The sequence below is a fragment of the Pelodiscus sinensis genome, chromosome 2, assembly GCF_049634645.1.
Source record: "Pelodiscus sinensis isolate JC-2024 chromosome 2, ASM4963464v1, whole genome shotgun sequence".
In the NCBI taxonomy this organism is placed as follows: Eukaryota; Metazoa; Chordata; order Testudines; family Trionychidae; genus Pelodiscus; species Pelodiscus sinensis.
The window spans coordinates 63198376-63224856 of NC_134712.1; the positions used below are offsets into that span (position 1 = coordinate 63198376).

Genomic DNA, 26481 nt, shown 5'->3' on the forward strand with positions numbered 1-26481 from the left:
AAGCATTAGAAAATTTGACCGTCAATTAGAAACATGCCACATTCCCCTTCAGCAGTTTGGGTAGTCAGATTCCCAATGGAATTGATAATCTACACCCAAGCCAGCTTGTCTCAAAAGCAGTACATTTGGTACTTTTGTAGCTGCCATCTGATTCCTGAAATCATTGGGGGAGGAAGGAAAAATAAGTCAGATGAGAAAGGAAGGAAGTTCTAAGAGCTTTCATAGGGTTCTAGTTGCTAGGGTAACCATTTTACTAGGTAATCAATATGTTCAGTGTGTTACTTTGTGCCAACCTCTGCAGGCAACACTGTAGGGTGGCATTGGGGAAAACACTGGAAATGAAGACCAGAAACCTTGAAAACAATTGCCTCAAATAGAATAAAAAAAATCACTTACCCCTAAATAGTTTAAGGCACTCTTTTTTTTTTTAGTGGAATTGGCATAATTTGCTGTAATCGAATTTTAAGTTTTGCTAGGGTTGATGGGTGTCTTTGAGTTTCAGAATAGTGCCTGCTAGGCAGAAAAGAAACTAGAATTTGCTTTAACATAGAAAACAATGTGCTGCTTCATGTTGTTCTCTCTATGTCCATCAATCATCACTTCCAAGTGAACAAGGTTTAGGAAAATGAAGTAAATGTTTCTTTAGCAATATGAGAGAAGAAAAGCATTCTTGATTTTACATCTTCTAAGGGTATAAAATTAGGGAGTCTATAGTATATAATATAAATGTATACACCTATACTTACATAAGGTTTCAAAATTAAAATGGCATAATACTTTAGTAAATTTCATCCATGCAGCTCAAGGTGCTTTACAAATGAATATACACATTCATAATCTCATTTTTAAAATAGAAATGATTTACCCAGAGTTTACAGCAAATCAGTAACAGCAATTCAGGGCCAGCCTTGAGTTGTTTTATTGCTATTATGACTTATTGTTTCTATGACACCATAACTGTTAGGACCCTGCCAAATTCATGGTCATGAAGAATGCATCATAGACTGTGAAATCTGTTTGCCGCCCCCTCCCATGAATTTTAGTCTTTTGTAGGCTTTTACCTTATATTATACAGAGATAATAGGGGAGAGCAGCATTTCTCAAAATGGGGGGCCTGACCCAAAAGGGAATTATAGGAGAGTCAGAGGGTTATTTTAGAAGGGTTGTGATATTGCTACCTTTACTTTTGCGCTGCCTTCAGAGGAAGGTGGCTAGAGAATCGTGCTATGGGCTGGGCACCCAGTTCTGAAGATAGTGCCCTGTCAGCAGCAGTATAGAAGTAAGAGTGGCAATGTCACACCAGGCTATCCTTACTTCGCTGCTGCTGCTACAGGGAGCTGCCTTCAGAGCTGGGCAGCTAGAGAGTGGCAGCTGCTGACTGCAGGCCCAGCTCTGAAGACAGCAGCACAGAAAGGTGACAATATCATACCATGCCATTCTTATTTCTGCTCTGCCTTCAGAGTTGGGCTCCCAGCCAGTAGCCAGAGCTTTCTGCTGTCCCACGCTGAAGGCAACACCAGCAGCAGCACAGAAATAAGGGGAGCAATAGCTCAACCTCTCACAATAACCGTGCAACCATCCTACAATTGCCTTTTGTGTCAGGACCTCTACAATTATGATACCAGGAAATTTCAGATTGAAGTAGCTGACATAATGAAATTTACAAATTTTAAAATCGTATGACCATAAAATAGAGCAAAACGGACCATGATTTTGGAAGGGTCCTGTGACGAGGCAGGCAGTGAAGCAGCGCCGCCCCGCACTGGAGACAGCCCCAGGTTGTGGGCGGGAGAAGAGGAGGGTGGCTGGCGCCACTGTGGGCTGACGGCGGACAGCCGTGGGTCCAGAGGCGGTGCGCCAGAGGCCGGCGGCGGCGCCACAACTGCAGGTGAACGGATGAATGCGGCGCAGCTGGATGACGCCGCAAATGACGTCATGTGCACGCCCCATAGGGACTGGGCGAGGAGCGCGGGGGCGGGGCTGGAGATAGATGCCGAGGCAGGCAGTTTACAAAGGGGCAAGGACCCCCGACAAGGGGGGTGTGAGCCGGAGCGAAGGAGCGCGCATTCCAGGAGGAGAAAGCAAGTAAGTCTGGCCCTGCACTGGGAGCCATAGGATCCGTCGGGGAAGAAGTGGCCCAGGGCAGGGCCATGGACCCCGTGAGCAGAGGGTTTAGGGGCTCCAGCCCCCTCCACTGAGTAGGGACGAGTGCTCCTGCCTTAGGGCCCTGGGCCGGGGCTCGGAGAGAGGGAGGGCCCGAGCCCCCTTCCCTGACCCGAGAGGTCACCTACGCCGAAGCTCTAGAGGCCCTCTTAAACCCAAACCCGGTCCAGAGGAGAGCCGGTCCGAAAAGACCACATATAAAAATGCTGAGAATCGTAGACACTGTTCGGTTCGTACGGGGGGGAGTAGGGGACGATTTAGGGGAACCGGTAACAGGCCCTAATAATTGTTCACGGAGTATGGCAAAGTCCTTGCTCAGGTCCCTCATCCTGGGACCCCTTCTTTAGCCACAGACCAACAAGAGACCCTCTCTTGTGCAATCACTCATGTCTTTATTGTCCATGCCAATTTCTCACCACCTTCTGTTTACAGAGCTGCTTGTTTGTGCAGCAAACTCAGCTATCCTCGCTAGCTGGCTGGGGTGCACACTTAGCCTCTCTATGGCACTTCCACTTCCCCCAAAAACTGCCTCTCTGGCTGCCTTATCTAGCCCTCTGGCTAATGAGTCCCACAGCTGGTTTCCATTAGCCCCTTGGGCACATGGGCTTGCTTGGCTGGCCTCAACTGCCCTTTTCAGCCAGGCTGTAGTGGCAGAGCTCTGGCTTAGCAGCCTGTCACAGGGGATATCCAGTCAAGTTAAAGAAAATGTCTCTGTCCTGAAGAACCTAACTTCTTAGGTTCCTTCCACATTTACTTCACTCTTCCTCAGCTGCTGCAGTGAAAGTAGCTCAGCTATGCTCATGATGAATCTGGCTAAGGCTACGTCTAGACTGCAAGCCTCTTTCGAAAGTACTGCTTGCAGTCTAGACACTTTTTCGAAAGAGGCTTTTTCGAAAGTATCTTTTGAAAAAGCCTCTTTCGAAAAAGAGCGTCTAGACTGCAAGCAGTACTTTCGAAAAAGCAAGCTGCTTTTTCAAAAGATAGCACCCAGGCAGTCTGGATGTTCTCTTTCGAAAAAGCCCTGTTTGCATTCAAGAATGCCTTTTTTCGAAAGAGCACTTTCGAAAAAAGGCGTTCTTCCTCGTGAAATGAGTACCGCCGTCAAAAGAAAAGCCGCGTTCTTTCGATTTAATTTTGAAAGAACGCGGCTGTAGTCTAGACGCAGGTGAAGCTTTTTCGAAAAAAGGCTACTTTTTTCAAAAAAAACCCTGCAGTCTAGACACAGCCTAAGAGAGTAGGAGATCAGAAAATCCAGGATCTTAAGTTGTTGCCTCCATAAGCTGTGAGCTGTCCGAGCCTGTGGTGCCCTGGCACTGGAAATATTCCTGGCCCAGGGCCAGGCTCTATGAAAGTTCAGGGCCAGGTCTCTCTTCAGCCCTACCTGCCTCCCCTGCAAGCTCCTGCCCCCTGTGCATCTGTTGGCCCTACCTGTTGCCCCTGGCTGATTTAAAATGCCCAAGGGACCTTGCTGCTACTACCAGCAGTGCAGGAGCAGCTTCCTGTTGCTTACTTGTGTTGGCTGCCAGCACCTCCCTGTGTGTGTACATACACACACTCGCACAGAGACATCTCCTTGCATCCCCCCACCTCAGGGACTCGTGCTGACAGTTGAGCAGAGTGAGTGTCTAGAAGCTGCTCCAGCCTCGCTTATGCTGTTGCTGATGGTGGCAGAGCTCCTTGGGGCATTTTAAATTGCCCAGGAGCAGCAGGTGGGGTTGGTGGATGAATGAGGGTGGAAGTACATGGGGGCAGCAGGCAGGAAGCAGCATGAAGAGCCCCTGGCACCCTCCCCCCCCCAGGAGCTGCTTCCAGGGAGGAGTGCCCCAGGTAAGCATGGCACCTCTCACCCCCTCTCCTCACATTCCATTCTCTCCTACAGCTTATACCCTCTCCAGCCCGCAACCTCTTTCCCAGAGCTTGCTGACAGCACCCCCTTCTATACCCTCCCCTGCAGCCCTAGCTCATAGCTTGTACCTGAGCTCCCTGTCAGGGCCTGCATCCCTTCCTGCCTCCCAGAGTCTGAACCCAGCACCCAAAGTCCTTCTCAGAGCAGTAGGCATGTGAGGAGGGAGAGAGTTTGAATGGGGGAGGGGTACGGGTTCTGGGCATTCAGGGCACCACCAACATTTCTGCAAACCTGCTGTCCCTCATCAGGGGTAACATATTTATCATGTACCAGAATCTCGGGCAATCATCACCTTCAGTACACCTTCTGTACCAAGGAGACTCCAAAACATTAGAGGGACTATTTATTAGTTGATTCTATTTTTATAGCCTTTCTCAAACTATCTTAAAATACCTCACACAGTGATAACAGAATTAGAAGTTACATTACAGAAAAGCTTGTAAACAGGGCACAATTGTAAGAGAAAATGCATAAGAAGATATGCCAGAGTATAAGAGGAGAGAGTTTTTATTTAAAGTGCTAAGACAGCTAACAATTCTTTCTCTCTAGCTATAGTGCAAGGGCATAAGGAAAGGAAGCAAAGAGGGTTACAATGGATTGACTATATTATATGGCTACGTCTAGACTGGCATGATTTTCCACAAATGCTTTTAACAGAAAAGTTTTCTGTTAAAAGCATTTGCGGAAAAGAGCGTCTAGATTGGCACGGACGCTTTTCTGCAAAAGCACTTTTTGCGGAAAAGCGTCCGTGCCAATCTAGACGCGCTTTTCTGCAAAAAAGCCCCGATCGCCATTTTCGCGATTGGGGCTTTTTTGCGCAAAACAAATCTGAGCTGTCTACACTGGCCCTTTTGCGCAAAAGGACTTTTGCCCGAACAGGAGCAGCATACTATTTCCGCAAGAAGCACTGATTTCAGACAGTAGGAAGTCAGTGTTCTTGCGAAAATTCAAGTGGCCAGTGTAGACAGCTGCTTTTGTGGAAAAACTTGCCAGTCTAGACACAGCCTATATGTATATATGTATGTATGTATTTAACTTGAGAATTTTACTATTTGTTTAGGATGATTTCTTGTGATGCACTCACTAAGTGGCTGCGTATAGACTGGCAAGTTTTTCCACAAAAGCAGCTGTCTACACTTGCCACTTGAATTTTCGCAAGAACACTAGTATGCTGCTCCTGTTCGGGCAAAAGTCCTTTTGCGGAAAAACTTGCCAGCTGTCTACACTGGCCGCTTTGAATTTGCGCAAGAATACTGACGATCTAATGTAAGATTGTCAGTGTTTTTCCGCAAATACAACGTCTCTCCCGTTTGGGAAAAAGCCCTCTTGGGCAAATGCTTTTGCGCAAGAGGGCCAGTGTAGACAGCTGAGAACCATTTTGTGCAAAAAAGCCCTGATGGCGAAAATGGCGATTGCATTTGCGGAAAATCATGCCAGTCTAGACGTAGCCACTATGTGAAAAAATCTGCATAAGAGCAATTTATACTCTATTGAACTAAATGATTGAGATGCCCCCCCATGCCTTATGAAAATTGGCTTGTGAATATGAATATGAAAAACACAAAGATGCTTTATGCAAACAGGTCATGTAACCTATCAATTTTATAGTTACAAACTTCTGGAGCCGACTATCCTATTTTTATGCATGTACTATTCTTGTACGTGAAGTTAGAAGTGTGGATCTGTTTATACTTCTTAATGTGTTAGAGGGGGCTGTTATTGGTGTCCGGAAATTTAATAACTCTGTGATCAATTCAATACCTTGTAAACAGCCACGCTTGTCCTGCAAGCCCAAATGGTGGTTGGTCCTAGAAAGACATGTCATGTGGTACTGGAATCCATTTTGAACCTGGTAATATTCCATGGAGATGGGAGATGCAAAACAAAATATTCCCACCCTGTGGGAAAGTCTATTTAAGCAAAGGGAAGCAATCAAACCCTTTGTCTTCAGCTGTTTTTTTCAAAACTGCCTGGAACACCCTACTAGGATACACAAAAACTTTGAGGGCTGTAAACCCAAATCAGAGTAAAAGGCCAAATCTGAAAGCTTATACCTGAAATAAGAACAGCTGTTTAGAGTAAGAATTTGCATGCAACAAATTTCTTAGATGATTAGAATTATCTATGCATTTTCTATTCATTTTAATTAGTAAACTACTTACATCTGAATGTTTTCACTTTTAACCATTTCAATCCTACTTTTTATACTTAATAAAATCTCTTGTTTATTACCAAGCCCAGTGTTCACTGATGTTACCTAGGGAAAACAACCACTCTGCATATCTTTCTTTCATTGGTAAGGAGGACTGACCTAACCTTATAAGCCACTGCAAAATAATTCTGTAAATATTTATTTCAATGTTTACATTAATTTGTATCAGCCATCTCTGTGCTTCTTTGGTGACTTCTAATCACCATGTGATTAAGCTTCATTGCTGCTTTTAATTCTTATTGTTCAAGACCTCTGTGCTAAGCACTGTACACACCTACATAGCCCAGAACCTCAGCTGTTGTAAGTTGATGTAGCAACATTGATTTTTGAAGGAATTATGCAGCATGTACCATCTGGGAAATCTAGGAGTGGGTGTATATTAGCAAGAATAGTTGCAGAAAAGTTATACATTCACTCGAAGCCCAACTGTAAGTTATTTCCATCCAGTCAAAAAACAACGATGACCATGATTTTTCTTTCACAACACAGCTTGATTAGCAAGACCAAAGATCCATTCTAATAAGGTTGCTAACTCTCATGGTTGTATCACAAGTCATAATATTTGAGGGTTTTCTTAAAGCCCAAGTTTATGGAGGAATGAAAATATTCTCCAGCTACTGTTATTTTTCTGCTATCCCTTAAAGAAAATTGGTTTTAGTGTTCATAGTTGCTAGGAAAAGCCTGAAGATTGAAAACATGACCTGAATGCACCCTAAAGACTCAAAAACCAGAGGGGAAATAAATTACACTCCCAATCTCATCATTTTAAGCCAATCTGATCCTTTGAATTCTTGGGGTTGGAAATACTGTTCTCAGACCCTATCATCAGGAACAGAGCACCTGGAGACTTCTTTGGTTGGGCATTTACAGGATTTTCATCTTCTTGGGCCCCATTGTCAGGTTGTGGCCAGAAAAAAAAGGGTAAGGCCAAGGAACCCCTCTGTATTTGTACCCCATACTCTTCAGTTATATTATTATGATATTGAAATAATTATGATGCATTTTGTACAAGATAAGTCATGCATGGTATTTTTTGCATAAGCTGTGATTTGCTAAATATCTTATTGATATGCACATATCGCTGTTGTATCTGAATAATGAATATTGACTAGGAATCTGTATTTCACATGTAACCAGAGCTGGGTGACACCTGCTTGACAAAATTTTGAAAAGTCTATTCAAAGTTCTGACGGGTCTATTCAAAGTGGTGGTCCATTAGGAATCTTATCTCCCATTCAGTAAGACTTCTTGAAGATCTGTTGGACAGCATGTAAGTAATGACTGTTATGACCAGGCTACACAATTCTGGATTCCATTTTGGGATGTCAATTTTTCTACAAACTTGCCTGGGGATCAAATTTGAAACAAAGGTTTCTTGGCCTATACTAAAGTATATAAGGCAGAGAGTGGCATCATCTGTGATTCTTCACTCCCTCAGAACTGAACATCTAATAGAAGCTCCTAAAGGGAAAATACTTGGAATGGGAATGGGGATCCCAAGCTGCAAAGCAAATGCAGCTTGTCCCTTAAGAGTCTGCAAGCCTACTTGTATCATCAGCCAGAGTGAGAATTTGCTGATTTAAATCCCATCTTTCTAGGATGTTAGACTTAGTTTGTGTTTTTATTTACTAGGTAATCTGCTTTGATGTTTCTTGCCACTTATATGTTTTAATTTAATTTAAGTTAAATTAAATTAAACTTATTTTATGTTTTAATCTAAACCAATGAGTTTGAATGAAGTGCTTGGAAATGTTAGCTCAAGGGGCAAAGGTTGTTGCATTCCTTCCACACTGAGCAGGAGGTAAACTGGATGATAAATTCACACTGGTTGGGGATTTTGACCCAGCCAGGATGGTACTGCTCCGGGGTCCCAGGCTGGGAAGCTGGTGGTTATTTTGACGGTAGCCTCTTTACTGTTGGCTCACAGTGGATGGTCAGAGAGTCTGCAGGTAACTACAGCTGGGTGTGTCCTAGCTTTGTGAATGTTGGTGAAAGTGCAGGACTGGGAGGTCAGCAGCTTGTCACAACACTACAGGGAGAGGGGAAACCCAGACTAGTGGGTCAGAAGGCTCACTGGTTCCCCCGGTTCAGATGACAATGAAGGGGGAAACCTGCCACATTCTCCACTTCAGTGATTTTCCAACTGTGTCCTTGGACTAGGGTGACCATACAATGCACATTGGCCAGGACAGTCCCTTTTTAAAGCACTGTCTCAGGGATGTTGTGACTATCCATAAAATAAGCATTACAAACCCACGAAATGCAGAGTTAGTATTTTAAGCTTAAAAGAAATCTTAGCACGTTAAGTTGAAGGCAACCTAAAGAACTTTAGCTCATGAAAAGAAAAATAATAATCTTTAAAATTCAATGTGATCTAATCAGAGACCACAGCCACTAAGTTGTCTTAAGTCATAACTAAATAGTGACTCTATGTAATAGCCATCTCAGTTCCTCCAGCCCTCAGGATTTAGTCAAGACCAGCTGTCACCTGGCAGAGGACAATTTGTGTAGCTAACAGCAAAGGTGTGGGCTGCACTATTTCAGCTTCCTGTTCCCTTCACAGCTGTGTTCAAACACCAGGAGATCTGCAGGGAAGACTTAAGCAAGCCCTTTGTTTGAGGGAGCTTTCCCAGGCTTTTGCAAAAGGAATTCCGTTGTTCACATTCTCTCTGCCAAAGTTTCTTGGTTGGTTTCAGTTTTAACACCACCCATCTGAGACATACAGAAAGAAAAACAAAATGAAATGTGATTGAATACTGTAGGAAGAGCTACATGGGAAGCTGAAAGATTTCACACACAAGGCAAATACAAAGAAATAATTCAGAGAGGAGTTTCAAAATGGCAGGGTTATTACAGTGCACTCTCCTTTCCATATGGCACTTAAATTCAGCTGTATTATGCTACCCTGGCTACAGAGCAGGGATAAAAGAAATATCAAATTTCCTGGGTTCAAACCTTTCTAAAGGTGGTTTGTCATTGCAAAATGATGTGGTTTATCCTGAAAGTCAACTTACTGGTAGACTGAAAGATGTAAAATTGTCACTAATCACACCTGGCGACTGTCTGGGATTATTGCACAGGTGGATGCTGGTGTTACAAATAAAAACCAGAAATAGTGTTATAAAATGTTCAGATTCTTCACCAATCAGGAGCCTTTTTTTTTGGTTGCCCCCCAGTTAATTGTCAGTTAATAATCAACCATTGACTGCTGTTTTTTTTCTCTGTTTTATCAGGACAGGGAACCTGTTGAGGGTGTGAAAGTTAAATAGGTTCATGTCAGTTTCCTTTCTATTATTCAGTTAGGGTATGTGTACACTTGCACCCTAGTTCAAACTAGGGATGCAAATGTAGGCATTCGAGATAGTCAATGAAATGGAGATTTAACTATCCTGTGCTTCATTAGCATGATCTCGCCAGCACGTTACTCTAATCAACAGCTGTTTCGAAAGTGAAAGTGCGCGCCTGGATGTGTTAGATCGAACCAAACCCCTTGATTCAAACTAATGTTACTCCTCAGTTTTTGAGGAGTAATGTTAGTTCGAAGCAAGAGGTTTGGTTCAAACTAACTCATCCCGGCGCTCACCTTCACTTTCGAATGGGCTGTGATTCGAACTAGCATGCTGGCGAAATCATGTTAATGAAGTGTGAGATATTTAAATCCCTGCTTCATTGACTATTTCGAATGCCTACGTTTGCGTCCCTAGTTCGAACAAGGGTGCAAGTGTAGCCATGCCATTAGTATCTAGTTTTCTTCGATACCTCCCCTCCTCCATCTTTCATGGCAGTGATCAGCTTGCATTTTATTACATACGTTCATAGAGCTCATTTGTCAAATTCAGTCAAATAAGAATATTTCAAATGCTCAGCAATCAATTTCTTTTCCTCTCCTGGTAATCATTTATTTATAGCAGTTGTTTTATAGTATTATAGGATGCCTTCCAACTTTGTTGTAACCTCTAAGCATTAGGAATGCTTCAAGAACTCCCCTCTTTGCTTTCCCTTTCTCTCTGGCTGGTTAACGTTTTGGATATTTTATAATCATCAATTCCTATCTTTAGTCTGTTGCTGGTTGGCTTCTACATGTTCTGATATGGCCTAAATTTTAGATCAAGACCCTTCAGTCTTTGCATTCTTTTAAATGTGAGAATCTAACTAGAGCAATCAATTGAAAACACAAAAACTACTGTATATATGGGTACTAGTGCTGTTTTTGACTACCTCTCTCTTACTCTCACATAGCTTCTCTCCTCACTTGTGTGTGCTTCCTTTTGTTCTGGTGGCATGGCATACTAATGTACTGATGACCTTCCAGTTCAAACAGTGCTCTATATGTTGTTTATAAAAATGTTACACACAAGAATTTGCATTCAAAGAACACTTTGAAAAACTAAGCCTATTTCTATTTGCACAGAAGTTTGCAAATAGCTTTGAGATGTAATGCCTTTCTCATTGCTAAGAAACCTCTCTCTCCATCTTGTTTCAATGGCATGTGATGACAGCTAATGATGGTGACACAGCTGAAGTTGTTTCATGTATAAAGACTTTTTGTCCTTTTTTTCTGTGGTATTAAATATCAGAGGCTTCTTGATCTAAGAGGTCATTTCCGCTCAAATAATTAAATGTTTGTTATTTACAAAATGACATTTGGAACGTGAGCAAGTCTACATTATGATCTTAGTGGTTTAGATATTTTAAATGGATTGTTTTATAAAACGTCTAAAATATCAGCTTTGAAAAGTTGCTACTGCATTAGATTACATAAAGATTTTTCCTACTGATGCCCCAATATATTTTCAATACTGATTTACTACATTCCTTTCCCTTTTAATTTGGCAGGGAAAACCACCTTCTAAAATCTAGTTTAAAAGATGAGGGGGTTGGGAAGTCAACCAAATTTGCAAGAGAGAAATGTGATTTTGGATTTTTTTCACTTCTTGCTCATGTTCTCGCCCCTCTGAGCCCTGGTCTATACTAGGGAGTTATTTCGAAATAACCCCCCTTATTTTGAAATAATAAGCAGAGCATCCTCACTACCAAGCCATTATTTCAAAATAAGGGGTTATTTCAAAATCCCTACTACTTCTTTGCTTGGGGAATAAGTTTATTTCATAATAGTTATTTCAAGAAGCTATTATTTTGAATTTAATTATTTTGAAATAATTTCCTAGTGTAGACATGCCCTGAGACTTACCCTGGGTAATGCCACTGAATTCATCCTTACAGAGTACAAGTCAAATTTGGTCAAGTTTATCTCACTCTTCCACCCCTTCTGATTTAGATATACTTGCCAGTTTACTAGTGCTCCTCTATTCTCCTCCTATCATCTCTCAAATGGTATAATTCTTTTCATTCCATCTTTCCAATATTCTCACATAGTTCTCTCGTCACATTCCTTAGGTTTACACATCTGTGTTCTATTGTTAAGTGTCTGTGTGCGGGACACTCTCTTGATCGCTTCTTTGTCTATACTTCTTTTTCTTCATATCTTGACAAATCTAAGTCCTCAAGCTCCGACATTCAGTTTGTCCAATATGTTCAGTCCTAATTAGAAATGGAAGACATATACCCTCCACCTTAGATATTGCTACTAGTTTCCAGTCCATTTCACAATCCAGAAAAAATCTATTTTATGAACCTCAAACACCTCCCTGGTCTAGTCCTCTTTCATCTTCCTAAAGCCATCTTGTTGTGTTTCCAAACTCATTACTTATACTCTTCTGGTACCTAAATGCTTTCTACCATCTCTCTGTCTGCCTATATTTAAAGTGAGCAATATACCTTTCTCTGCTATTTCTCTCATCATTTGGTACAGATCATATGCATCTACCTGACTCAACAAGTCATTTCAAAGCAAATATGAAGGCCCATCTCATCTCACTGGCCTTTGATTGCTAATCCTCTCCCTTCTATAGCCCATTCCATGAGCCCCCTGCTTTCTCCGTGATGTTCTCCTCATGAAATACAGGCATTTCATGGAGCCTTCTTTCACTAGACTCAACAATATTTTCTACTCTATAGATTACCCACATCGTGTGCGCCCTTTTCCAGTGTCCAAACATGAAAATGAGACCACTGTGGTTCAGAATACGTATGATAGAGGCTAGTCACATAATTTATTGCTCTTCTGGATGGTGCTCAGCTATGAAGGCAATGGGCATGTTGTAAGAACCTGAACAGAATAGGTAATGGAGTCTCCTATGTTACTTTTATAGGAATGATTATATATACAATTACATTGTATATTATGGTTGTACGGTTTGCCTAGGCCAGAGAAGAATGGGGATTACAAAGGACATAGCATCAGTCATATCTTTGATTACTCTTTACTTTGTTTATTTTGTGTTTCCACCTCCGTGTTATTTTAACCTAACTTTTGATATGTTCATTATCATCTTTGATATCCACCATCACCATAATTGCCAGTATGTTATATTAAAACTATTACTCCCATTTCTTTGCAGGTGAAATACCTTTAGAATTCAATCTTTGTTTCTTTCTGGAATGATCTAGACAAGAATAATTTTTACAATCTAGTTTCGGTTACTGCAGTTGCACCACCATAAAAACCCCACTACAATAAAAACATTTAAACTATTTATAGCACTTCAGAAATGAATGACTAAATTGCAGTGTTGTATTCATTACCTAGTTCAGTAGGTTTATGATATTTTAGCACCACTTTAAACTCAACATGGATTATATCCTTGAAGGGCAAAGAGATCTTTGTGTAATTACTATTCTGTTGTTTACCACAGTCATACAAAAATAATTTCATAATACTTCCATTTTTTCAGAATTTGACATTAAAAGGTAGGTGTTTTTCTGGCAAATAAACCACAGTAGAAATAAAAATCTCAACTCTTTTCTGGCAACCACAGCCAATATACATATCTCTTAGTGAGACATTAGCCTGGAGAAATATTGAACCTATTGTCCTGGGGTTAGAGAGCAGGCTATACAGGAACATTTATTTGATACACAGTTTTCCAGTATAAAGCTAGAAATCTGTTCTTTTAAAACCAAACTTGCATGTGATATTCACAGACCATATTTCTGGTTGTCTTATTAGAGGGAGCTTTGAAGCTATACTCTGGCTTATAAATGTCAGACCACATTTTGCTCTCTGTTACAAAGCCAATGACTCTATTCATTTGCCAAAAATTACCTCATTGGTGCTGCCAAGTATAACTCAAAATAGCCCTACTGATTGGAGGATTGAATGACTTGGAGGCTGGTAATGGGCCATACAAAATTTCCTCTCTAGGCATCTGGTTCAAACAAGGCTCAGTCTGAAACCAACCTGAAGTCATGATTTCCTGAGAGCTGTTCATTGGCATATGAGCAATGAGACTCATTGCTAGTGGCTGAGCATACATACATGGAGGTTGTGTGGTATCCATTTTGGCAGTCTCAGAAGAGAAGTCCGGATGAAATGGAGACAGAGAGGGAACACCCCTCTGATCTTCTAGTGATGGAAACACCAGAAAAAAAAAGGCACTGCCAACCCCCATTCTGTAGCTGTTCGGGGATAGAACACTTTGCTCACTGTGGCAGTCAATCTAGCTCATTTAAAAATGAATAAGTTTACTGAGAAAAAAAATCAATTGCTAACATTCTTTGAAGTCTCCTAAAATATATTGGTTAATGCCTGGAAATCTCCATAGTAAAAACATCCACCAAGAAAAACTTTGGGGTGTAATAGATTTATTCTGCTTTTCCAAGTAGCAATGTCATTTCAGAACAACAGTGCACCCCCGGTTTGAGGGGAAACGGTGCCATTCAGCTACTCAGCCACTCCCTTCTGAAATGAAAGTAAAGTGTTCTGCCACTGCCAACTGTGACTTGGTCTTTGTTGGCCAAACCAATGTGAATAAGTATCACGGCAGATATTAGGGACCTTCAGGACATAGTGCATATGCAGAATTATGCAAGCACCTACCTGCATCTGCAGTTTGCAGGAGCAACGCTCTGGGTGTGGATTTAAAGAACTGGAACTCCTTTATGTATGCTGGTTAGCAGTGATGGAATTTGCACCTGCAAAATAATCATCACAGTCTTAATCTTGTAGCAAATGAGATTGTTGGCAGGAATGTTCACTGAAACAGTCAACTTTATATGGCTATTGCAGAATGTTCAGAAAACACCAACTTCAAACTAATACCATCTTATCTACAATTTACTTGGGTATGTAGCTTTGACAAGCCCCTTGCTCATGTATTCGGAGGCATGGTCTTTAATCAGATAAACATCTTCCAGACCTGAACATTTCCTTGGAGTATTTACACAAAATACCAGATTGAGAAAGTTTTAAAAAAATGAGGGAATCTCAGTCTAAAACCTTCTTACTTTAGTGGATGAAGAATGAAAAACAGAAGAGGAGAAAATACCATAAAATGCTCATTGCACAACCATGGCAGAACCTTACCCTCCACTTCCATGTAAATCCCAAGTATTTAATACATAAACAGGATTTGCTTATCATGGTCATAGAATATGCCTGCAATTATCTGCACAAAAGGAGGAGAGATATAGAGTGCTTGTGTTACGACTAAATAATAGACATTCCTTTGTTGGTTCAGGATGCGTGCATGTATTAATAAAGTATAATTTGTTATCACTGACTCACTGCATTAATTTGCCTTGCTCCTATTTATTTAATACATTGTTTCATACGATTTCACAGAATCATAGACTTTAAAAATCAGAAGGCCCCATTAGCTCATCTTCTCTAGCTGCCTGTCTGAGCAGGTTCCTTATCATACATTTTCTTACACTTTGTCTAGATTCATTTTAAAATGTCCCAAGCAATTTAAAAAATAATTTCATTTAATGTAATTGTTGCACCATGCTATTCCAGAAGCAAAAATGTGATAGTATATCCCACACTGGTGGTCTCCTAGTAGGAGGCCATACCAAGCCAGTAGTGTGAGAGATTGGGGATGAAATTCCAGAAGGGACTTTAAGGGTACATCTACACAGCAAAAAACAAACAAACAAAAAACAAACAAAAAAACCCATGGCAATGAGTTCCGAAGCCCATCAACTGATTTGGGGTCACAGGGCTCATGCTGCAGGACTAAATACAGCAGTGTAGACATTCGAGCTTGGGCTAGTGTCTTGCTCCCCTCCCTCAGCCAGATTTCAGATCCTGGTCTACAGCCCAAGATCCAATATCTAAACTACTACTTTTTGATACTGCAGCATGTGCCCCAGAAACCCGTCAGTTGACTTGGGCTCTAAGCCCAACTACTACATCACTTTTCTTGCTCTGGAGACATACCCTATGATCCCCATTTTCAGCACAGGCTGAAGAAATCAAGTATCATGATACACTTTGAACCTTCCTTTTGCATGGGAAAGAAAAGGGGAATTGAGGCCCAGAAGATGGGACACAGAGTGCTCTGGAAACATAAAAGAATAGCTATTTTTTTATTTTGTTTTCTTTTGGTTTAAGGATTTTAGCCAAAGGGAAGATGAACAGGAAGTGTGATGGTTTTGCATACAGGATATTTTGCCTGCACAAAACTACAAAAAGCTCCGCCATAGTGGAGACGGTTTGCATTTCTTACGCTAGGACATCTGTGTAACTGTCATCCAGCCACATTGATCCCGGACCAGGTTCAGTGCTTCCAAATTCCCCCTTTTAAATACAACTATACCAGGAGATGCTCTTTGCTGAGTAGCCAAGTTATTTGTAGCTGGTAGCAAAGCCCGTTGTTAGTATCCAAATACTTCTTGTGGTTTTTAGTCTCTTTGTTGTATCATTTTTTCCTGGGCACTGCTCTCTATTTCTCATCAGGCTATTCAGATGAGCTATCAGGCTACTCCTTACTTGCTATATTTTCTATAGACTCTACAGCTGAAAACTGTTACGTTTAGAAAACCACTGAACATATACTGTGAAATTACCAGGGAAACATTTATAGGACGTTGGCCTAAATATTTTAGAAGAGAAACATCAACGAGGTTTCCTTTTTGGACAGAGAGATGAATTTGGCAGAGCATCATGAAAATATAGCCAAATATTCCCATTCATGTCTTACGAACCTTAGAAGAGAAAGATGTCATAACCCCTGATAGGCTCTGGCTCTTTTGCATTGTCTTCTCCTAGTGTGGACCTTCCTAGAATGTAGGTCCCCAGATCAAGAGAGGATATTCATGATCCTCTATTGTTATCATTCTGTCTCTCAAAGTGTTCTAGTCTGTGGCATTGCCACAGAGTCTACCTAGCCACCCCCACACAAGCCCCATTGCAGTGTTGAAAAGTGACAAAGAAGAAGCTTTTGTTGCTAGTGCACCAATATTATGATGTTTTAAATATGTAGGTCCCAAATGACCTGTAGGATGCACCACATTTCCCAACAGACCTTGCAGACTAGCTGTTACCCTGCATCCTTATTCCTGTTGCTACACCCACTTGGATCCATCTCAGGACGAACAGAGAGGGGCTGCAAAAGAGCTAGATGCAATGATGGAGGAAGCATTTCCTTGGTCATTCATGGGATTTAGATGTTTCAGATGCCTTCTATACTACATAAATCGTGGGAAGCCTATGTTCCCAAAATAGCAGGCTTCACAAGCCGATTTGCAAGGGAACAATGTATCTTCCTGCCTAGTCCTATTACTTCTCTGAGAACACCAGCCACTACAGTTTGAAAGCCAATACCGTTTCATCTCCGTGCAGGCTTTGTAGATTAATGAAATGCCAGTGTGTTCAGCACATTATGACAGAATGTGCAGTGCAATAAACAGATTTCCTCTTCTTAGCAGTAATACCTGAAATCTGATGTCTTCCCTCTTTGTGGCCTCATTGCTTCTAGTTACTTCTTATAGTCCTTCATCAATTTCCATTGGTATGTGTCTGGCAAACTAGAAAGATGTTTAAAATAGCAACCAGGTGAGTAGCGTTTTGTTTCTCACTATTATTAAAGTTCTACCAAGGAGCTGTGAACCACTTCAGCACATTTTCTAAGCTACACAGTGTTATTGATTTCTCCAGTTTCTGCTTCATGGGGCACTTAGTAAAAAAACAGTGACTCAGCTGGTCTCCTCAGTGGAGCTGCTTTACATGCTCAGAGTGTGTTGCTGAGTGGCTAAATCAAAGGCAATTCTTTTAATGTAACCAAACTGGCATGGCAGGCAATAGCAAGGATCTTGGATAACTTTGGGAAAAAATCATTGTAAATACTACTAACAACACGTTTGATTCTGATCTCACTTATGTGGGAAGTAACTCCATTTACATCCGTGGAATTGCTCTCCATTTGCTTCATTAGAGGTGCATTCGGAATTGGACCCAATTGCTCCCATACTGGTCACATTCTGTACATTAAAAGGCAGCAGGAACCCTTCCTTCAAGATCAATGTAGCAAACAGAAAGTTCAGAAGGTGAGAAGACTGCCATTTCTGAAGCGCTTGCTGAAAAGCAGAATCTTCATCCGCTTAAGCTAAGAGCCACTCATTTAACTATCTTTGAGAAGTGTTGTTGCTATTCAGATCCTTTCAGAAGCTTTGTGGACACCATTATAGCTTGCTTTCTGCAAGAATATCTTACTGGAATGGTTCCTACATTTCTAGGCAGATCCTGTACTGGGGATAATGAGTCTGTTGACACCTACTCATACTCTGCTTTGTTGTCTAATGATTATACCAATTTACTGGATATTCGGATAGAGGACAAAATCTTGCACTTCCTGTTTGGAAGCCCCATGGGTTGTGATGGGTGGACAGTACTGGCTGCACAAGGGCTTCTGAGCCACCCAGCCAATGAAGGGAGGAGGATGCTGTGGATTGGACCGTAGCCCTATCCCAGAAAGCACAAGTAGAGGAAAAACGAACACTGGACTAACCTGAATGGAAAAAGCCTCGCACTGAGTCTTGAACAAAGTCTCAGAGAAATGCTGGTGGAAGTAGAGGGAGTTCACAGATGGGGGGGGGGGGGGTGTCTCTGAAGCAAGAAGCCCTGGCACTTTGAGATGGGGAACAAGGACAAAACTGATCTCACTCTACTGCACTGCACAGGTCGTGGGTTTTATATGCTCTGAGGGAAACCTGTATGTGCCAGCTGTAATTAAAACCTTTATTTTCAAATGCTGTCTTCCAGTCAGACAGAGAAAGAAATGCTTCTGACCATTTGAGCTCTGAGAATGCAGTGCTGAGCAAAAGGGGTACCATTTTTTTCAAGGGCGCTGTGCTCTTTGGATTTATGCATTTAATGACCTTGGCAGCAGTACAGACAGACTGTAACAGAGAGATGAATTGTTTGGATGCAATTTCTTTAAAGATTAGACATCAAAATACTTTCCCTCATCATCAGATACAGATTTTCTTTTGTTTCCTTTTCCCTCCCTTGAATAAATCTATTGTCAACTGGAAAAACCACTCCAGGCAGCTGTTCGATTTCCACATTGTTCTTCCTATAGCACCCCAAGAGTACAGCTACAAAACAATGTTCATGTAGCTTTTAGTACCCTCCTCCAAGACTCCAGCATCAGAACAGTGACTTTCTACCTTAGCAATTCCAGTTTTTTGGCAATGGACCCGATTTCCCTCATCCAGGCAGGCAGAATTGCAGTATGTTTTCCGTCACTGGAGAGCATGCAATGATATTAGGCAGACAGAGAAAGAATTTGGAAGATGCCCAATTTAAACACAGGATTTGCTCTGCTGCATCAAACCATTGTTCCCCCAGCTCAGGAATCCTGCCTTTAGCAATAACTCTTTGTCTCATGCTTCTGAGGAAAAGGACAAATCTTCTCTTGCAAATACTGCACCTGATTATTGTGGTTCAGGAAAGCGAGGGAATTCTTTCCTACCTCAGGCAATAAACCCCTTCACCAATGAGGTTTTATTGTCATGCATAACTGAAAGGGTTGTTATGGTTCAAAAATATCTGCCCCCGTTATAACATCTGAACAGAGTATTATCAATGGTTGTGATATTGAGGGATACCAGATGTTGCTGTTGTAGATCGTTTACCAAGTTTTGATTAAGTAAATGTAAAGCCAGTTAGATCTTTGGGAAGTGTTATTGTAATTTAGATCTTGTCAGACGCTTTGTGGCACCATTATAGGTTGTTCTCTGCATAAATATCTTACTAGAATAGTTCCTACATTTCCTATATACCCATGCAACTATGACACAAAGAAAACTGCATATAGTGCCAACACATTGCAAGGAATTCCTACAACAGGGAACTCCACAGGTGGCTGAGCTATCCTACACTGTCTAGGCTGGAGAATGGTACATATTTTCAAAAGAAAAATCCTGTAATGTATTCCTTTCACAGCAGTACTTCATGTGAACAGATTACAAAGTCTCTATCTTCACAAAGGCTAATATGATGAAGTGCACCTGGCAACTGGTAAAACAACTGTGTTCTAAATAATCCTCTTGTTTCAAATCTCCTGACCCAAGAAGCTTTCTTCTTAGTAACTGGAGGTATGTGATGTGGACATACAGAACAGAACCAGGAACCTCTGGGCTACGTCTACACTGGCCCCTTTTCCGGAAGGGGCATGTAAATTTCAGCAGTCGTCGTAGGGAAATCCGCGGGGGATTTAAATATCCCCCGCGGCATTTAAATAAAAATGTCCGCCGCTTTTTTCCGGCTTTTAAAAAAGCCGGAAAAGAGCGTCTACACTGGCCCCGATCCTCCAGAAAAAGTGCCCTTTTCCGGAGGGTCTTATTCCTACTTTGAAGGCCATGGAGCAAACTCATTTTCTCTCTCTGTAAGTGGTCTAAGTGCCACTATATGGGACAGTGAATCACTCCCAGTAGGTGTGTGGGTAACATTATGCAATGCTAGTGAGGGAGATGCCTGGTGAAGCTTTTGAAGTATCAGATAGATGGACTCACCAAACCTTTTTGCCCCTTTTTTTCTCTGTGTGTGAATGGGGTGTAATCCTTTCCAGCATAAAAGCATCCCTTTATTTCAAGAGAGGGGCCATATTATTTTGTGTGATATTATGTAACAAAATATTGCTATTGTTCATCTTAATGTTTATTTTTACCCCACCTCTAGTGACTTGGTGATGACTGACACGAGTGTCAGCAATCACTACAGAAAGGGACGTTTACTGAAACACATGGCTGACACCAAATATTTGCACACTTCCAAAAGACTTCCTCATTCACCTGTTAAGCAACAGTGTGTTATTTTTATTCACTTTTGAAATATAATTAATCAATTTACCTGTGCACACATCACACGAAGGAAGTTATCAGGAGATTATTGACATTCTAGATGTATAACAGCTTTCATTACAACACAAGATATTTACAGAGGAGATGTGACATAATACACAAGAGAGGCAAAGAAAGCCAGAGAGCAAGCAAACAAGAGAACCATGCCACATTCTGGAAAAGTTTAAAATAATATGGCCTTCCTTTTTAAGGGGAACAGCTCCGCAGCTCTGGCTTACTTAAGGCTGAGCCTATATGTTCAATCTAGCACACAGTTGGAGTCTATCTGATTGATTGACATGCCTCTGATTTTCTGATCCTGCAATTGTATAGTGTGTCTTTGTATAAGGAGCAGCGAGGAGTCCTTTGGTACCTTATAGACTAACTGAAGTGTAGGAGCATAAGCTTTCGTGGGCAAAGACCCACTTCGTCAGATGCATGTAGTGGAAATTTCCAGAGGAAGATATAAATATGCAGGCCAGGATCAGGCTGGAGATGACGAGGTGGGTCCAATCAAGGAGGATGAGTCCCACTTCTAGCTGCTGATCTGGAGGTGTGAATTCCAAGAGAGCAGAAGCTGCTTTTGTAGTTAGCAAGCCGTTCAGTCTTTGTTTAATCCAGAGTTGATTGTGTCAAACTTGAAGATGAACTGTAGCTCAGCAGTCCCTACGTAAAAGAATCAATGGACACAAATCTGATATTAGGAATGGCAACATACAAAAACCTGTAGGGGAACACTTTAATCTTCCTGGACACACAATTGCAGATCTAAAGGTAGCCATCCTGCAGCAAAAAAAACTTCAGGACCAGACTTCAAAGAGAAACTGCTGAGCTACAGTTCATCTTCAAGTTTAACACAATCAACTCTGGATTAAACAAAGACTGTGAATGACTTGCTAACTACAAAAGCAGCTTCTGCTCTCTTGGAATTCATACCTCCAGATCAGCTGCTAGAAGTGGGCCTCATCCTCCTTGCTTGGATCCACCTCGTCATCTCCAGCCTGATCCTGACCTGCATATTTATACCTGCCTCTGGAAATTTCCACTACATGCATCTGATGAAGTGGGTCTTTGCCCACGAAAGCTTATGCTCCTACACTTCAGTTAGTCTATAAGGTGCCACAGGACTCCTCGCCGCTTTTGCAGATTCAGACTAACACAGCTACCCCTCAGATACTTTGTATAAGGACTAATCCAAAGCCCATTATATTTGTCAAGGGGAAGAAAAGTTTTAGCATTTACATAGAGCTACTTTTCAGGCCTAGGAAACTAACTCAGACCAGGTCTACAATATAGACCAGTGGTGGGCAATAAAATGGCAGTGATTCACCAGGGTTAACCAGGGTGGGTCACCGCTGCTATATTTACCTGCGCCTCAGCAGGTACTGGCAATCACAGCTCCCGTTATCCATGGATCACCATTTCTGGCCAATGGGAGTGGCAGGAAGCAGCGTGAACCATGACACTGCTTCTTTCAGTTCCCATTAGCCAGGAACAGTGATCCATGGCCATTAGGAGCTGCAATTGCTCATACCTGTGGTGGCATAGGCAAATATAATGGTAAGGGTGCACCAGGGCTAATCCTGGTGGATCATTTCTGGCCCGCAGGCTAGTATTTGTCCACCTCTGCTGTAGACCTATAGCAGTATAACTACATCACTCAGTGGTGTGAAAAATTCACATCTCTGAGAAATGTGGTTATATCAACCTAACCCACCATGTAGCCAGTGCTATGTTGAAGGGAAAGCTTCTTCTACTGACATAGCTTCAGCCTCTTTGGGAGGTAGAACAACAACTTGGATAGGAGAAACTCTTTCATTGGGGTAGGAATGTCTTCTCAAGAGCATTTCAGTGATGCAGCTCAGTGTCACAGCTCAGATCTCAGAGTGTCACAGCTAAATACAAGGAGGAACAGATTGTTTAAGATAGGTAGTTAACACACATATTTCAAGGAGCCATTCAAGCTGCAGTGTCCTGTCAACACCAATGCATGATAGGAAGGAAAGGAATGAGGGAGGAACCGGGCCATCCTTAGAATTTATGAGGCTCTATATAGGATTATTAAACTGATGCCCCACTGAATCCGGTGTGTCAAAGGGGCACAGCCCCTGCACAAAACCTGCTTGGAATCTGGGTTGCTCTATGCCAGACCACTTGCTCACCTGCCCATCATCTGAATTAAATTGCTTCTATTAAACTTTTGCATGAACTTGCAACATTATTGGTAACATAAGTTAAGAAATTTCACCTTGAACCAAGTCTAATTAAGTTTCAAGTTACTAGAAAGCATTTTATTTTTATTTCTCCTGTAACCATTTTTTACTTTTATGCCTTATACTTGTACTCAACTAAAATGTATCTTTTAAAACTTTTTGTGTTAAATTAACTTGTTTTATTCTAAAATGCTTCCTGAATGCCAAATGTAATCTGTATTGTTACTTTCCACAGAACACCTCAGGTCAGGCAGCTCTGACTCCTTTTCAGACTGAGAGCTCATAATATACCACTTGACCATGTATGTTGTGTTCATAACAATGAGTACAACAGTAGAGAGCAGGGTGGGTCCATCCATTCAGACAGGATGGCAGACAGACTGTTAACACAGTAAAAGTGCTGTAAAACTCTGTCTCAAGTCCATGAAATTCTGGTATGGAAAGAACAGCATCATGTGACATTGCGCCACACCCATAATGCACTACAATCTTCTGTACATTCCCACAATTCCTAGCTGCAGGTGGTGGCAAGTAGCATAGTGGGATAGCTACCCATTCTGTCCTGTTCCCACTGTCGATGCTAGAGCATACATTTTGGATGCGCTCTGCGGACAGAAGAAACATTGTGTGAACATGCACAAGTGATGTAGTTATTCTGGGGCTTTTTTTCAGCATAACTTGCATCAACAAATCGCTGCAGTCTAGACAAGGTCTCAGATGAAGATCTTACCCACAGGACCTTCCTTTTTTTGTCAACACATTGACACCTTAAAAAAGGACTAAACCGAGCAGCTACGTCTAAGACTGGCATGATTTTCCGAAAATGCTTTTAATGGAAAAGTTTTCCATTAAAAGCATTTTCAGAACAGAGCGTCTAGATTGGCATGGATGCTTTTCCGCAAAAGCACTTTTTGCGGAAAAGCGTCCGTGCCAATCTAGACGCGCTTTTCCGCAAAAAAGCCCCGATCGCCATTTTCATGATTGGGGCTTTTTTGCGGAAAACAAATCTGAGCTGTCTACACTGGCCCTTTTGTACAAAAGTTTTGTGCAAAAGGACTTTTGGAGCAGCATAGTATTTCCGCAAAAACACTGACAATCTTACATGATATCGTCAGTACTTTTGTGGAAATTCAGCTGGCAAGTTTTTCCAGAAAAGCGGCTGATTTTCTGGAAAAACTGGCCCGCTAGACACAGCCAGCATCTTCGACTCATTACTTCAATTGTGCTTAGGTGGGGAGTGTTAGGTGAGTATGTCTTCTCACAACAATGCGTAGGAATTCTATAACAATGAAATAATCCTCCTGTAAAGCTCAGTGCTATATTGTACCCTACTAATCTGTCCCTGCATTTAGTGTATTGAAAGATGTAGCACCAGAGACTAAAGGCAATTTGTTTTAATCCTTAAAAAAAAGTGAAAAGCAAAAAAAGAGCAACTATGAGCTGTGAGGTTTAGGCTGACTTTAACAATAAAAATAAAAAATTCTAAAGGTCTGTGGTTTTATGCATGTCACAGAAATTTGATACAAGTTGTTTTCATCTCAGGATCAAACAACTTATAAAATATTTGACAGAGTAAAAAGCAGACCAGAGATACCTATAGCCTGGTTGTTGACTAGCAAAGGCTGCCCTCTTCTACAGAATGTTCTGTGTTCAATATCTGCAAACTTTTGAATACCGTTGCATTTTATCTGACATTTTAAAACTTCAAGTACCAGAATGACAGCCTTGGTAAATGCAGTTTACTGTCTAGCCACCGAAGAAGTGAAGCACTATCAGTAACAATGATGCTACGTCTACATTGCACTTTCTTGCACAAGAACATATGCAAATGAGGTGCGGCACTGAATATTGCTGCACCTCATTTGCATACTTAATGAGCTGCCATTTTGTGCAAGGAGCTTTTGCACAAGGAGGAGCAGTCTACCCTGCTCCTGCTTGAACAAAAAACCCCTCTTGTGCAAGAGCTGTTCTGCTGCTCTGTGTCCACAGGAGCTAAGCCCCTCCCACTCCCAGCCTTGCCTCCCCAGGGCCCACGTGGAGGCTGCTGCACTGAGGCCCCTGCCTGGCCCTTCCCTCCCCAGCAGTCGGGGGGCAGAGAGGGCCTTGGCTTTGGCCCCCTCAGCAGCTGGGCAGAAAGCTGGGGCTGTCTACCCCAGAGAGAGGGGGGTTGGCAAGTGTAGCAAGCAGATTGCTCAGCCCCTGATCATTCTTTAATTAAAAATAATCCAATGTCTTTAAGATGAGTTCTTTGCTACTTTTAGATAGTTACCCAAACTGCTGGATCTCGATCCTCTTAGAAGAGCAAAGACTTAATATACCTGAAGTGTCCAGGAGAGGGTGACACAGTGAAGGACAACATTTTTGGGAGAAATTCTGCACTGGGAATGTGTTGAGGCCACATGGCATTCAAGGCTGGTGGAAACCAGGGTGCGATTGGAATGTGCTTGTAGGCTGTACGGTGACTAAGTACAGACACTCAGGTTGTACCTAGCACATTGGCTGGCAGATTGTGAGTGACCTACAGTGGAAGCTGCAACAGCAGAGCATTGTTAGGCACCCAACATTGCAAGGCCAAGGTGACACAGTCCCTCACAGGTCTAGATTGCTCCTCAGAATGCCATCCACAGCTAGTACTAAAGGAGGTTTTCAGGTTACAAGCTTATTAAGTCTTTGATTTTTCTACTGCAACTGCCCAAAATGCTGTCATTTAATGACAGTTGTGATGGCCATGATTTACTCGGAGTTGGATTAAACCACCAACTCATTTCACATAGAACACTATACTATGGCAACTTTAGTTCACTGCTAGCATGGACCAGATTTAAATTAGTGATCATGATATTCTATGTCCTTGGGTCATCTTTAGAAATTAGACCTGGGTCCTTCGGATCTAAAAATGTTCTCTCTCAAGTGAATAACTAAGGCTGTAGCAAACTCATAAACCTCTATATGTGGCCAAGTCATTTGCAAGGAGAGGAGTTGGGGAGGGCTTACAAACACACACAAAGAGTGAAAATGAGTCACATCCCCACTCCAGTTCTCTATGTGAGGTCAAACATTTGTTTTTAAAAAAAGGCTGTAGAGACACTGGTTTTCTCTGCACTAACATTTGTCTCAAAACTTCCCAATATTATTTGCAATGGGGGGATGCTAACAGAGACCCAGCAATAGCGTCAATGATGTTTTAACCACCACATTATGTAACAGTCAGTGACTTGTGCTAAGCAGCAGCACTAATACCAGTGCAAAAGCAATTATGTGTATTTTAAGATGAAAAGGCTTGTATAGACCTGGATGAGCTAGTCTCTACTCATCTCAACTCTGGTGACCCACATTTTGTGTTACATTGTGAACCCTGACAGCTTGAAGCTAAATTGTGGTAACTTTCACAGCTGAGGCAGGTTGTAGAGATTAAATATTCTTGTATGAGGGAGAGGGAGAAGAGACAGATACAAAAACATTTAAATAGTATCATATGCATCAGCTGTATTGTGTCTCTTTTTTTAAAAAGAGAGTCTGTTTCCTCAACACTTCTGCTCTATTGTCTCTGGCTCTATTCTTTTCTAACAAGCAGGGAACAATTTTGCTCAAGAGATTTCTGGCAATAGAAAATGGAAGACAAAAGTCCTCATTGATGATTTTAGGCAACAAATAAAAAGCTGAACAAGACAGTAATTAAAGTAAAAGCCTGAAAGCTCTTCATTCTACAGGGTAAAAATAAAAAAGTCTCCAAATCCCAGTTTAATTTTTCTTGTCATGTAGCCTATCCAGCTCCAATGAATAGACAAAATGTTCTAGCATCT

At 41.7% G+C, this 26481-nt stretch overlaps 1 long non-coding RNA gene across 1 annotated transcript in view; it reads right to left on the reverse strand.

Moving 5' to 3' along the window:
• The window catches only part of LOC112546285 (uncharacterized), a 108964-nt gene that overhangs the window by 64962 nt on the left and 17521 nt on the right, over nucleotides 1–26481 (reverse strand). The window contains exon 2 of the long non-coding RNA XR_012901440.1: nucleotides 14221–14315. This is a non-coding gene — a long non-coding RNA (uncharacterized LOC112546285). The remainder of the gene's footprint in view (nucleotides 1–14220; nucleotides 14316–26481) is intronic.